The sequence below is a fragment of the Pristiophorus japonicus genome, chromosome 5 (genome assembly GCF_044704955.1).
Source record: "Pristiophorus japonicus isolate sPriJap1 chromosome 5, sPriJap1.hap1, whole genome shotgun sequence".
NCBI classification, from domain to species: Eukaryota; Metazoa; Chordata; class Chondrichthyes; family Pristiophoridae; genus Pristiophorus; species Pristiophorus japonicus.
In genome coordinates, this window is record NC_091981.1 from 72,925,098 (window position 1) to 72,938,253 (window position 13,156).

The following is a 13,156-nucleotide window of genomic DNA, read 5'->3' on the forward strand; positions in this document are numbered from 1 at the left end:
CTGGAGGTGCCCCATCATTGTGCAGCCTTTGCACACGTAGTGCTTGAATCGACATTGAAGGGCCTGATGATTACCCCCGCAGCGCAACACAGTGCTAATGGATTCACATTCACCCCCCGATGGCAGACTCTGAGTCATCACAGGTCTTGCAGTCTCAGACGTATAGGCCCTACCATATGCAATTCTGCCTGCTAGCGACGTCATTTTATGTACAATACTTGCCGGTGAGCTTCGATGTTGAGAAGATATCTGTTTGGTGTTATTGTCTGTGGCCATGCATGCCTGGGCGATCGTGATGACCCTGCTCTAGGGTTTCAGCAGCCAGCAGCTTTCGAAAAATGACCTCATGGCTGATGCCCAGCATGAAAAAGTCCCGCAGCATTTGCCCCAATGCAGCTCCAAAATCGCAAGGTCCCGCGAGGCGTCTCAGGTCGGTGATATAATCCGCCACGTCCTGGCTCCCGGAGCGATGGTGCGTGTAAAAACAATATCTGGCCATGAGGATACTCTCCTTCGGCGTGCACAACTCTGTATATTCCCTCTCCATTGGTTTTGTCGGTGTGAGCTGATTCTAGATGAGGCCGTATATTTTAGGCCCACAGACGGTGAGGAGAACCGGCCTGCAATTGGCCGCGTTAGTGTCTCCTTCCAGCTCGATGGCTATGAAGTACTGGTCGAGACGCTCGACGAAGGCTTCCCAATCATCACCCTCTACAAACCTCTCTAATATTCCAACGGCAGCCATGGTTGCGTGAAGGTTTGTATTCTGTTACGCATCACCAATTGTTGTGTATAGAAGAACTCCACGAGGCTGAGAACTGTGAGCTAAACTTAGTGTGACCTTAGTCTTCTTTATTACAACTCCAGAGTGCCTAAACAACATGGCAGCCAAACTTTTATACTGACTCTGCACGTGTGTGCAGGTGACCATTAGGAATCCAACAATTGCGCCCTCTGGTGGCAAGTATTACATAACTACATACATAACAGAACCCCCACCAATGCTGCCACGCAGCTGGCTCACTGAATTTTAAATAAGCAAAACTATGCATGCCAAAAAAGTTAAAGGGAACATTGACCCCCAGCAGTGCTATTTAAAGGGATCATCAACTACTTACAGGTTAGTTGCTGGTTGATTTCTTCTGGCTATTGCTACAATTCTACACATTTTTTATGCATTCCATAGTTATTTCAAGTTTCAAAAGTGTAAAGGGAGAGGTGTGGCTAATGCTGCAATATGTTTTTCTGACTTTAAGGCTTCTGCATAAATGATTGCTTTCAGGCATGGGTGCACTATTGGTCTTCCTCTTGGAATTGAGCAGAACTGGGAGAATGAGCAAAGGCCACGACAAGCTGCTAGAAGAGGGAGGAGGAGGAGGGGGAGAAGGGCTCTCAGCAGGAGGCCCTATCCATCCAGGGTTTTCAGGGAGCAATTCTCCAACCTAAACCTCAGTGACGGCCAATATTTGAGAAGTCTGCACTTCACTAAGCTGGTCATCACTAAAATATGCCAACTGCTGCAGCCACAACTCCAATCTCACAGCAGGGCAACAACTGCATTGCCAGTAGCTGTGATGGTGACCATGGCTATGAAGTTTTATGCATCTGGCTCCTTCTAGGCTGGTGCTGCAGATATTAGCAACATTTCGCAGTTTGCAATCCACTGTTGTTCTATATTCAAAGAGACATAACTTAATTTCATTCACTCTTGTCAGAGAGACACAGGCAGAGCAAGCACAAGGGTTTGCAAAGGTTGCAGGGTTTCCTACTGTAAGGTATTTGTTTCATGGGTTCTTTGCTTAAGAATTCAGTATTAATAACTAGCTGGTTTATTAACAAAGGTTTAACAATCACACTACACATTGCCTGTTCATCCACTAGGCTCACAACTGCATACCTCTGGGGTTTTATTGAGTCTTGTTAACATCGTGTGGTCACAATGCAACAGCTTTACAACTCTTTTTGGCTGTAAAACAATAAATCAATTAAATCAAGTGCCCCCTGATTAAAGGAGGAACACTCCAAACAGTTTTCAAGTGCCCCTTTTTTTTGTTTTTTTTTGTGGGTTTTTTTTGTGTTTTTTTGGGGAGCACTAAAACCACAAATTATACAAGTGCTCCCTGACTAAAAGGGAGGGGCACTAAAACCCGGCACAATAAAACAAATTCGACTTTAAAACATATAAAATCAAATAAAAATTTGGTTGCCGGGGGTGATGATGCACTCCAGTCCCTCCGGCGCCCACCTCTCTTGGAAGGCCGCGAGTGTACCGGTGGACACCGCTTGTTCCATCTCCAGCGACACCCTGGCTCGGATGTAAGCATGGAAGAGAGGCAGGCAGTCGGGCTGAATGACCCCAACAGCTCTCAAACCTGTGCGCATACTCACAGGTGCATACATTGCACCCATGGTAAAGGGTGCCATTGACTGCATGCACATTGCTTTGCAGGCGCCGCATTGCAACTCTGCCATATCCTGGAATCAAAAGGGATTCTACTCCCTCAGTACGGAAATGGTGTGAGGTGGAAGAGGAAGGGAGGAGTCAACCCAGACATCCCCTTTCTGGCCGGGCGGTCCATGAACCAATTCATCCGGCTGCGATACCAGTAATCGCAACCCCAATTCCATTTACATTTTACCTTCCCTAATCCAACACAAAATACACATCCCAACCCAAATTGTTAAACTGAAGTATGCCATATTGCATACAAAATGAATTGAAGCACCCTAGTGCATTCCCTTAGTGCCTGTCTTCCATATGCCTTTGTCTGTCGTATTGCTCCTGCGCAGTGCTTGCTACCTAAGTGGTTGCAGCATGGCTGATGGAAGGCTGCTGACTTTCAGTGGAGGAGACTGTAGATGGCCTTGAAGGATGACCTTGAGCAGCTCTGGGCCTAGGAGCCACAGCTTTAGAATGCATCATCTCAGCATAGGTGGCAGCAGTCTGGGCTGGCTGTCTGACTGGCAACAGCAAGGGCACTGGTGGAGTAGCAAGGGTGAGATCATGAATATTGTCATCCTGAGAGGGAACAGCAGGTTTGTGCACCATGGAGCCACTGCCACTTCCCTGTGGTGGTGCCTCAGCAATCCTAGTTATCTGTTGGAGGACAGATTGCTGAAGTGCTGTGACTCCCTGTAAGCCCATTTGAACACTGGTATCCACAGCCATGATGTCTGAGCTTCCAGTGCAGCACTCAGACTTTTGCCGGAAGCTGCTTGTGCTGCAAAGGAAGTTGAGACATAAGTCATCAGATGCTGTGTCACAGTTGGGTCCCGCAAGTGTGTTGATGGAGTTGGCCACCAGTTCGATGTTGGAAAGGATGGGCTCCAAGTTCTGCGCAAGGCCCTGTGTCAAGTGGGTGCCGGATCCCTCCATCCTCCTTGACATTGCATCCAGGCTTTCTGGCAGGCTTCCCAATGCACCAAGCATTTTAGCCCCATCAGTCTTCTTCTGTAGCCTGGCCCATCGAAGTCCTGATCTGAGTCCTGTGCAGCAGAACTCGGTGTGACCCCGCCCTTCGGGGAGCTGGCACCTGCACTAGCCTTGCCCCCTGCCCTGGCTGCAGTGCATTTAAAATCATAGAAAAATTACGACACAGAAGGAGGCCATTCGGCCCATCATGTCCATGTTCAGTGTCTCACCATGTGCAAATCCCGCCTCTATGCTATCCTCTAAGATATGTGCAGTGTCAGTATCTGAGCTGGTGGCTGTGAGTGTGAAATCAAGTGATGGTGTATCTTCAGCATCCCTGTCTTCCTGCTCATCCACCACTGCCTGGGCAGGTGACAGTTCTTAGGTATCTGAAAGGAATAACAGACAACGGTAAGGTTATGGTGAGGGGAGAGGGGACAGTAAGAGGTGCATGCTTACATCATCTGCAGCTTGTAATCAGAAGAGATTGTGGGATGAGGGGCAAGTGGAATGTGAGAAGGAGGATTAGATATGGGGATACTGTCATCTTCAATGGATTCAGCCTCGCCACATGGCCTCAGCAATATCCGTTCCAATATTACTGGCACTGTCTCCTTCATCGGGGTAAGGTCATGCAGACGCGCCTCTCCCCCTCTGGTTAGTTCCTGCTGCCTTTGGTTGTGCACCATCTTCTTCTGCAAGAGTGAGTGTTATGCAATATGTTCAGGTGATGTGGCTGTCATGATTGAATAGCTGGCAGTGTGTGCAAACTGTGAGATGTGGGTGTAAGGCTTGCAACAGTGCTAAGTGTGTGAGGGTGAGGTGAAGCATGAGTCCTGATTGATAGGGATTGTTGGTAGGTGAGTGATGGGGGTGTGGTGAATTGAGCAGTGGCTTTGGCTAGTGCTACAGGATATAGCGTTTGAAGATGCATTTACTGACCTTGACCAACGTGTGAGGTCATTAAACTTCTTGCGGCGCTGCATCCAGGTCTGCAGGCCTAAATCCCTAGCTATTACCTCCACGGCTATTTCTTCCCACTGCCTTCTCATTGTGTGTCTGAAGGGCCTCCCGGCACCGCTGTGGATACAGGACATCACTCCTCCTTTCCAACTGCTCCACCAGACCTCCAGAGCAGCATCAGAACACCGTGGTGCATGCTCTCTCCCATGGTCAGCCAATGTTCTTTGTTGCACAGCACTATTCTGAATGATGTCAGCACCTCCTGCAGCCACAAAGCACCTTCCTTTAAGAGGTGCAGGCTAGCTTTAAGCAGTGCAGGCTAACTTTAAGTAGTGCTAGCTAGTAACGATATTGGGCCCCCTGCTGATGCGTGCAGCCAATGAATAGCATGGTTAGCACTGGCCGCATGCAGCAAGCATGATAATGAGCAGGCAGCAGAAGATGGCATGTTGCTTGCATTATATTGAATGGCGCAAGGTAATCGCGCATAACAATCCAGGCGCCTATTTTTGGGGGTTATCCAATTTAGCTCCCATAATTTCCTCCAGATAAAAGTTGGGAAGAGTAAAGCTATTGTCTTCAGTCCTTGCCATAAACACTGTAGCTCTGTAGCTCATCGCTGATTCTATGCCCCTCCTAGGCCACTGTAGCGGCTTGTTTATTTTCCAGGTTCCAGTTCTGATGAATGGGTCTTCACCAAAAGATTAATATGCCATTTATCTTTTTAGATGCTGATGCACCTGCTGTTCCAACATTTTCTGTTTATATTTCTAACTTCTAATAGAAACCCTTATCAAATCTGACTTGCCCTTTCAGAAGTAACTCTTTTGATGCCCCATTCCCCAGTCTTTTCCATTGGTCTCTTTTCAACTTCCCGTGGCTCTATCATTGTTGTTGTAGACATGTTGTGACACGTTATTTATCATTACAGTCAACGAGAAATCACTTATATTTGAATCATAGAATCACAAGGCCTGAACTTGGTGGCCTTACCGCCCACTGCTGCCGAGTTTTTTCGGCGGTCGCCCCTCGATGACAGATCCCTCTAGGTCTGTCACCGGCGGGAGGGGAGTACCGATGGGAACTGCCCGCTGATGGTCGCTAGCGCGCAAGTCGCGTAAGTGACCTCCCGCCCGTCGAGCTGCCAGATTCCTCCGGGCGGGAGTCAGCTGCAGCAGGGGGAAGGACCACTGCATGAAGGCAGGTCTAACCCCGACGGTAAGTAAAAAGACCTTCAAAAAAAGGTTAGTGAACTTCTTTTATTTAATTTTTTTTAGCGATTTATGTGGATGGGGTCTCCTGAAGGTTTTGCATTGTTTTTTAAAAATCTTTATTTTCAGCTGTTCCCCCTCCCTGGGCCCAACTCAATCCTCAGTGGCACTTTGGCGCAGATTGCATTTGCCGCTGAGATTGGAAGTTCCCGCCCGCTGCCGCCCAGATTCACGCATAAGTCGTTTTTTTGCTGCCGGGCATATCTTTTATAGGAACCTCCCTGGCAAAGTACCACCAGGTCTCTCGGCGGTCACCGGCGGTCACCGGCGGTCACCGGCGGTCCATTGGGTGGCACTTGGGCGGACCTTGGCTTTGATCAAGTTCGGGCCCATAGAGATTTACAGCACGGAAGGAGGCCATTGGCCCATCTTGTCCACGCTGGCTGACCAAGAACTATCCAGCCTAATCCCACTTTCCAGCTCTTGGTCCATAGCCCTGTAGGTAACGGCATTTCAAGTGCACATCCAAGTACTTTTTAAATGTGCTGAGGGCTTCTGCCCCTACTATCCTTTCAGGCAGTGAGTTCCAAACACCCACAACCCTCTGGGTGAAAACATTTCCCCTCTTATCTCCTATAAACCTCCTATCAATTCCTTTATATCTAAGCCCCCTGGTTGTTGACCCCTCTGCCAAGGGAAACAGGTCCTTCCTATCCACTCTATCCAGGCCCCTCGTAATTTTATACACCTCAATCAGGTCACCCGTCAGCCTCCTCTATGCCAAAGAAAACAGACCCAGCATCTCCAAACTTTCCTCACAGCCAAAATTCTCCAGCCCAGACAACATTCTACATTCTTGAACATCTCCTTTATACCCTCTCTAGTGCAATCACATCTTTCCTGTAATGTGGTGACCAGAACTGCATACACTACTCCAGCTGCAGCCTAACCAGTTATTTATACAGTTGAAGCATAAACTCCCTGCTCTTGTATTCCATACCTCGGCTAATAAAGGCAAGTATTCCGTAAGACATCTTAACCACCTTGTCTACCTGGCCTGCTACCTTCAGGGATCTGTGCACATGCACTCCAAGGTCCCTTTGTACCTCTACACTTCTCAATGTCCTACCATTTAATGTATATTTCCTTGCCTTGTTAGCCCTCCCCGAATGCATTACCTCACACTTATCTGGATTGAATTCTATTTGCCACTGTTCTGCCCACCTGACCAGTACATTGATATCTTCCTGCAGTCCCGCAGCTTTCTTCTTCATTATCAACCACACGGCCTATTTTAGTGTCATCTATAAACTTCTTCATCATAACCTCTTCATTCAAGTCTAAATTATTGATATATACAACAAAAAGTAAGAGACCCTGCGGAACCCTACTGGAAACAGCCTTCCAGTCACAAAAACACCCATCTTTGCTTCCTGCCTCCTAGCCAATTTTGTATCCAACTTGCCACTTTGCCCTGGATCCCATCGGCTTTTCCTTTTGTGATCAGTCTGCCATGTGGGACCATACCAAAAGCATTGTTAAAATCCATATACACTACATCAACACTACCCTCATTGACCCTCCTTGTTACCTTTTCAAAAACTTTCAACTAAGTTAGTCAGACACGACCTTCTCTTAACAAATCCACGCTGACTGTCCTTGATTAATCCGCGTCTTTCTAAATTAAGATTCATCCTGTACCTCAGAATTTTTTCCAATAAATTTCCCACCACCAAGGTTAAGCTGACTGGCCTGTCCCTTTCAGTCTATCCCTTTCTCCCTTTGTAAACAAAGGTACAAAATTAGTGTCTTCCAGTGCTCTGGAACCACACTTGTAGCCAGAGAGGATTGCAAAATGATGCTATTTCCTCTTTTGCTTCTCTTAACAGCCTGGGATACATTTTATCCGTACCTGGGGATTTATCCACTTTCAAAACTGCTAAGCCCCTTAATGCATCCTCTCTCACTATGTTTATTTCCTCTAATATTTCACACTCCTCCTCCCTGATTGCAATATCTATATCGCCCCACTCTTTTGTGAAAACAGATGCAAAGTATTCATTAAGAACCATAGCCACGTCTTCCGCCTCCACACACAGATTACCTTTATGTTCTCTAATAGGCCCCACTCTTTCTCCAGTTATCCTCTTGCTCTTAATATATTTATAAAACATCGTTGGGTTTTCCTTGAGTTTATTTGCCAACATTTTTTCATGCTCTCTCTTTGCTTTCCTAATTTTTAATTGCACTCCTGCATTTTCTATACTCCTCTTGAGTTTCTGCAGTATTGAGCCCTCGGTATCTGTCATCAGCCTCCCTTTTTTTCTTTATCCTACCCTATATGTCCCTTGACATCCAGGGAGCTCTAGATTTGTTAATCCCACCATTTTTTTAAAAGGGAACATACTTGCTCTGTACCCTCAAGATCTCCACCTTGAATGCCTCCCACTGCTCTGACACTAATTCAAATAGCTGTTTCACACTTTGGCTAAATCCCACCTCAGCCTAGCAAAATTGGCTTTTCCCCAATTGAGAACTTTTATTCCTGGTCTATCTTTGTCCTTTTCCATAAATCTAACTGAATTATGATTACTAGCACAAAAATGCTCTCCCACTAATACCCCTTCCACCTGCCCAGCTTCATTCCCTAAATCTAAGTCCAGAACTGCCCCCTCCCTTGTTGGACTTGCTCCATACTGGCTAAAAAAGTTCTCCTGACTGTATTTTAGGAATTCCGCACCCTCTGTACCATTCACATTAATTTTATCCTGGTTAATATTTGGGTAGTTGAAATCCCCTACTATTACTGCCCTATAGTTTTTGCACTTTGCAGAAATTTGCCTACATATTTCCTCTTCTATCTCCCTCTGACTGTTTGGGTGTCTAGAGTACACTCCTAGCAGTACGATCGCCCCTTTTTCGTTCTTCAATTCAACCCATAAGGCCTCATTTGATGATCCTTCGAACATATCATCCCTCCTCACAGTTGTAATTGTTTATTTAATCAATACTGCAATTCTCCCTCTTTGTTTACACCCCTCTCTATCCCATCTGAAAACCTGTAACCAGGAATGTCGAGCTGCCATACCTACCCTTCTTTCAGCCATGTCTCAGTAATAGCTATATCGTACTCCCAAGTGTCTGTCTGTGCTCTTAGCTCATTTGTCTTATTCCCTATACTCCTTGCATTGAAGTATATGCCATTAAGCACTGCCAAACTCCCTTGTTGTCTATTTTCTAGCCCTCTGTTTTCCAAATTCAAATTCTACTTTTTTGCTTTTCAATTTCAGCTTTGCTTCTCTCACTTCTGAATCTATTCTCAGGTTCCCATCCCCCTGCCAAGCTAGTTTAAACCCTCCCCAACAGCAGTAGCAAAACCCCCGCGAGGATATTGGTCCCGGCTCTGTTGAGGTACAACCCATCCGGCTTGTACAGATCCCACCTCCCCCAAAAATGGTCCCAATGTCTTAGGAATCTAAAACTCTCCCACCTGCACCATCTCTCCAGCTATGCATTCATCTTCTCTATTCTCCTATTTCTGTAATCACTAGCATGTGGCACCGGGAGTAATCCGGAGATTACTACCTTTGAGGCCCTGCTTTTTAATCTCTCTCCTAGCTCCCTAAACTCTGCCTGTGGGACCTCATCCCTCTTTGTACCTATAGCGTTGGTACCGATATGGACCATGACTCCTAGCTGTTCACCCTCTCCCCCCAGAATGCCCTGCAGTTGCTTGGTGACATTCTTGACCTTGACACCAGGGAGGCAACATACCATCCTGGTATAATACTACTGTAAAGCACTAGAACAAAAAGACCATTATTCATAGTTGTAGGAAGTCAAAAGATGGTTAGAGATCAAAGCTATTAAACTGAAAGACATGGCAATTAAGAATCAATGCAAAATGTTTTGCCTCTAGCCAAATACAATCATCACAGGTAAGTCTCAATTGGAAAAGTCATTTAATCTATTAAACCCAGTCATAAGAACCCAACTGGTTCATTAATATTCGTCAGGAAATGAAACCTGCTGTCCTCACCCAGTCTGGCCTATACATGACTCCAGTCTCACATGTGGCTGACTCTTAACTGCCCTCAGAAGTGGTCGAGCAACTCATTCAGTTGCATCAAACTGCTTCAAAAAGTAAGGAGAGTAAAACCGGACCGACCACTCGCCTGTTTCCAAGGCACTGAATTAGAACATCCAGACCCTGCAAAGTCTCCTCACTAATATCTAGGGACTGGTGCCAAAGTTGGAGCGCTGTCGCACAAACTAGACAAGCAACAGCCTGACAGAGTCAAACTCACAAAATCTTACCAATGTCTCAGACTCCTCCATCACCATACTTGAATATGTCCTCTCCCGTCGACAAGATGGACAAATTAGAGGTGGGAGCACAGTGGTATACAGGTACATTATACTGGAAGTGGACTTGTGAGTCTTCAACATTGACTCTAGACCCCATGAGGTCTCATGGCTTCAGGTCAAACATGGGCAAAGGAAACTCCTGCTGATTAGTACCTACCCCTCTTCTGCAGTAGATGACCGAGTACTCCTCCATGTTGAACACCTCTTGAAGAAAGCACTGAGGACAGCAAGGGAACAGAATGTACTCTGGGTGGGGACTTCAATTTCCTCACCAAGAGTGGCTCGGTTGCACCACCACTACCTGAGTTGGCTGAATCTTGAAAGACATAACTGCCAGACTGGACACATGGTGAGAGAACCAACACGAGAAAATAAACTACTTAAACTCATCCACTCCAATCTACCTGTCGCAGATGTGTCTATCCATGCTGGTATTGGAAGGATTGCACACCGCACGGTACTTGTGGAAACATAGAAACATAGAAAATAGGTGTAGGCCATTCAGCCCTTCGAGCCTGCATTGCCATTCAATATGAGCATTGGCTGATCATGCAACTTCAGCACCCCATTCCTGCTTTCTCTCCATATCCCTTGATCCCTTTAGCCATAAGGACCACATCTAACTCCCTTTTTCATAGACCTAATGAACTGCCCTCAACAACTTTCTGGGGTAGAGAATTCCACAGGTTCACAATTCTCTGAGTGAAGAAGTTTCTCCTCATCTCGGTCCTAAATGGCTTACTCCTTATCCTTAGACTGTGACCCCTGGTTCTGGACTTCCCCAACATTGGGAACATTCTTCCTGCATCTAACCTGTCCAATCCCGTCAGAATTTTGTATGTTTCTATGAGATCCCATTTCATTCTTCTAAATTCCATTCAATATAAGCCTTGTCGATCCAGTCTTTCTTCATATGTCAGTCCTGTCATCCCGGGTATCAATCTGGTGAACCTTTGCTGCATTCCCTCAATAGCAAGAATTTCCATCCTCAGATTAGGAGACCAAAACTGTACATAATATTCAAAATGTGGCCTCACCAACTGTAGTAAGACCTCCCTGCTCCTATACTCAAATCCTCTTGCTATGAAGGCCAACATGCCATTTGCCTTCTTCATCGCCTGCTGTACCTGTATGCCAACTTTCAATGACTGATGTACCATGACACCCAGGCACCTTCCCTTTTACTAATCTGTCACCATTCAGATAATATTCTGCCTTTCTGTTTTTGCTACCAAAGTGGATAACCTCACATTTATCGACCTCATACTGCATCTGCCATGCACTTGCCCATCACCTAACCTGTCCAAGTCACCCTGCAGCCTCTTAGCATCCCCCTCACAGCTCACACTGCCACCCAGCTTAGTGGCATCTGAAAATTTGGAGATATTACATTCAATTCCTTCGTCTAAATCATTGATGTATATTGTAAATAGCTGGGGTCCCAGCACTGAACCTTGTGGTACCCCACTAGTCACTGTCTGACATTCTGAAAAGGACCCATTTATTCCTACTGTTTGCTTCCTGTCTGCCAACTAGTTCTCTATCCACGGCAATACATTACCCCCAATACCATATGCTTTAATTTTGCACACTAATCTCTTGTTTGGGACCTTGTCAAAAGCCTTTTGAAAGTCCAAATACACCACATCCACTGGTTCTCCCTTGTCCACTCTACTAGTTACATCCTCAAAAAATTCCAGAAGATTTGTCAAGCATGATTTCCCTTTCATAAATCCATGCTGACTTGGACTGATCCTGTCACTGCTTTCCAAATGCGCTGCTATTACAACATTAATAATTGATTCCAACATTTTCCCCACTACTGATGTCAGGCTAACCGGTTTATAATTCCATGTGTTCTCCCTCCCTCCTTTTTTAAAAAGTGGGGTTACATTAGCTACCCTCCAATCCATAGAATATAAGAACATAAGAATTAGGAACAGCAGTAGGCCATCTAGCCCCTCGAGCCTGCTCCGCCATTCAACAAGATCATGGCTGATGTTGCCGTGGACTCAGCTCCACTTACCCGCCCGCTCCCCATAACCCTTAATTTCCTTATTGGTTAAAAATCTATCTATCTGTGATTCCTTGGGCAGAGAATTCCACAGATTCACAACCCTCTGGGAGAAGAAATTCCTTCTCAACTCGGTTTTAAATTGGCTCCCCCGTATTTTGAGGCTGTGCCCCTTGTTCTAGTCTCCCCAACCAGTGGAAACAACCTCTCTGCCTCTATCTTGTCTATCTCTTTCATTATTTTAAATGTTTCTATAAGATCACCCCTCATCCTTCTGAACTCCAACTAGTAAAGACCCAGTCTACTCAATCTATTATCATAAGCTAACCCCCTCATCTCCGGAATCAGCCTAGTGAATCGTCTCTGTACCCCCTCCAAAGCTAGTATATCCTTCCTTAAGTAAGGTGACCAAAACTGCATGCAGTACTCCAGGTGCGGCCTCACCAATACCCTATACAGTTGCAGCAGGACCTCCCTGCTTTTGTACTCCATCCATCTCGCAATGAAGGCCAACATTCCATTCGCCTTCCTGATTACCTGCTGCACTTGCAAACTAACTTTTTTGGATTCATGCACAAGGACCCCAGGTCCCTCTGCACCGCAGCATGTTGTAATTTCTTCCCATTCAAATAATATTCCCTTATACTGTTTTTTTTTCCAAGATGGATGACCTCACATTTTCTGACATTGTATTCCATCTGCCAAACCTTAGCCCATTCGCTTAACCTATCTAAATCTCTTTGCAGCCTCTTTGTGTCCTCTACACAACCCGCTTTCCCACTAATCTTTGTGTCATCTGCAAATTTTGTTACAATACACTCCGTCCCCTCTTCCAGGTCATCTATGTATATTGTAAACAGTTGTGGTCCCAGCACCGATCCCTGTGGCACACCACTAACCACCGATTGCCAACCTGAAAAGGACCCATTTATCCCGACTCTCTGCTTTCTGTTCGCCAGCCAATTCTCGATCCATGCTAATACATTTCCTCTGACTCCGCATACCTTTATCTTCTGCAGTAACCTTTTGTGTGGCACCTTATCGAATGGTCTGTACACAATCCCACTAGCGTTTTCTGCCCTTTGGTGTTCCGCAGCTCTACCCATACAGATTCCACATCATCCAAGCTAATGTCCTTCCTTACTATTGTGTTAATCTCCTCTTTAACCAGCAACGCTACCCCACCTC

At 46.0% G+C, this 13,156-nt stretch overlaps 1 protein-coding gene across 1 annotated transcript in view; it reads right to left on the reverse strand.

Annotated features, from left to right (window-relative positions):
- The window catches only part of phactr1 (phosphatase and actin regulator 1), a 523,423-nt gene that overhangs the window by 127,400 nt on the left and 382,867 nt on the right, over window positions 1-13,156 (reverse strand). The window lies entirely within an intron of this gene.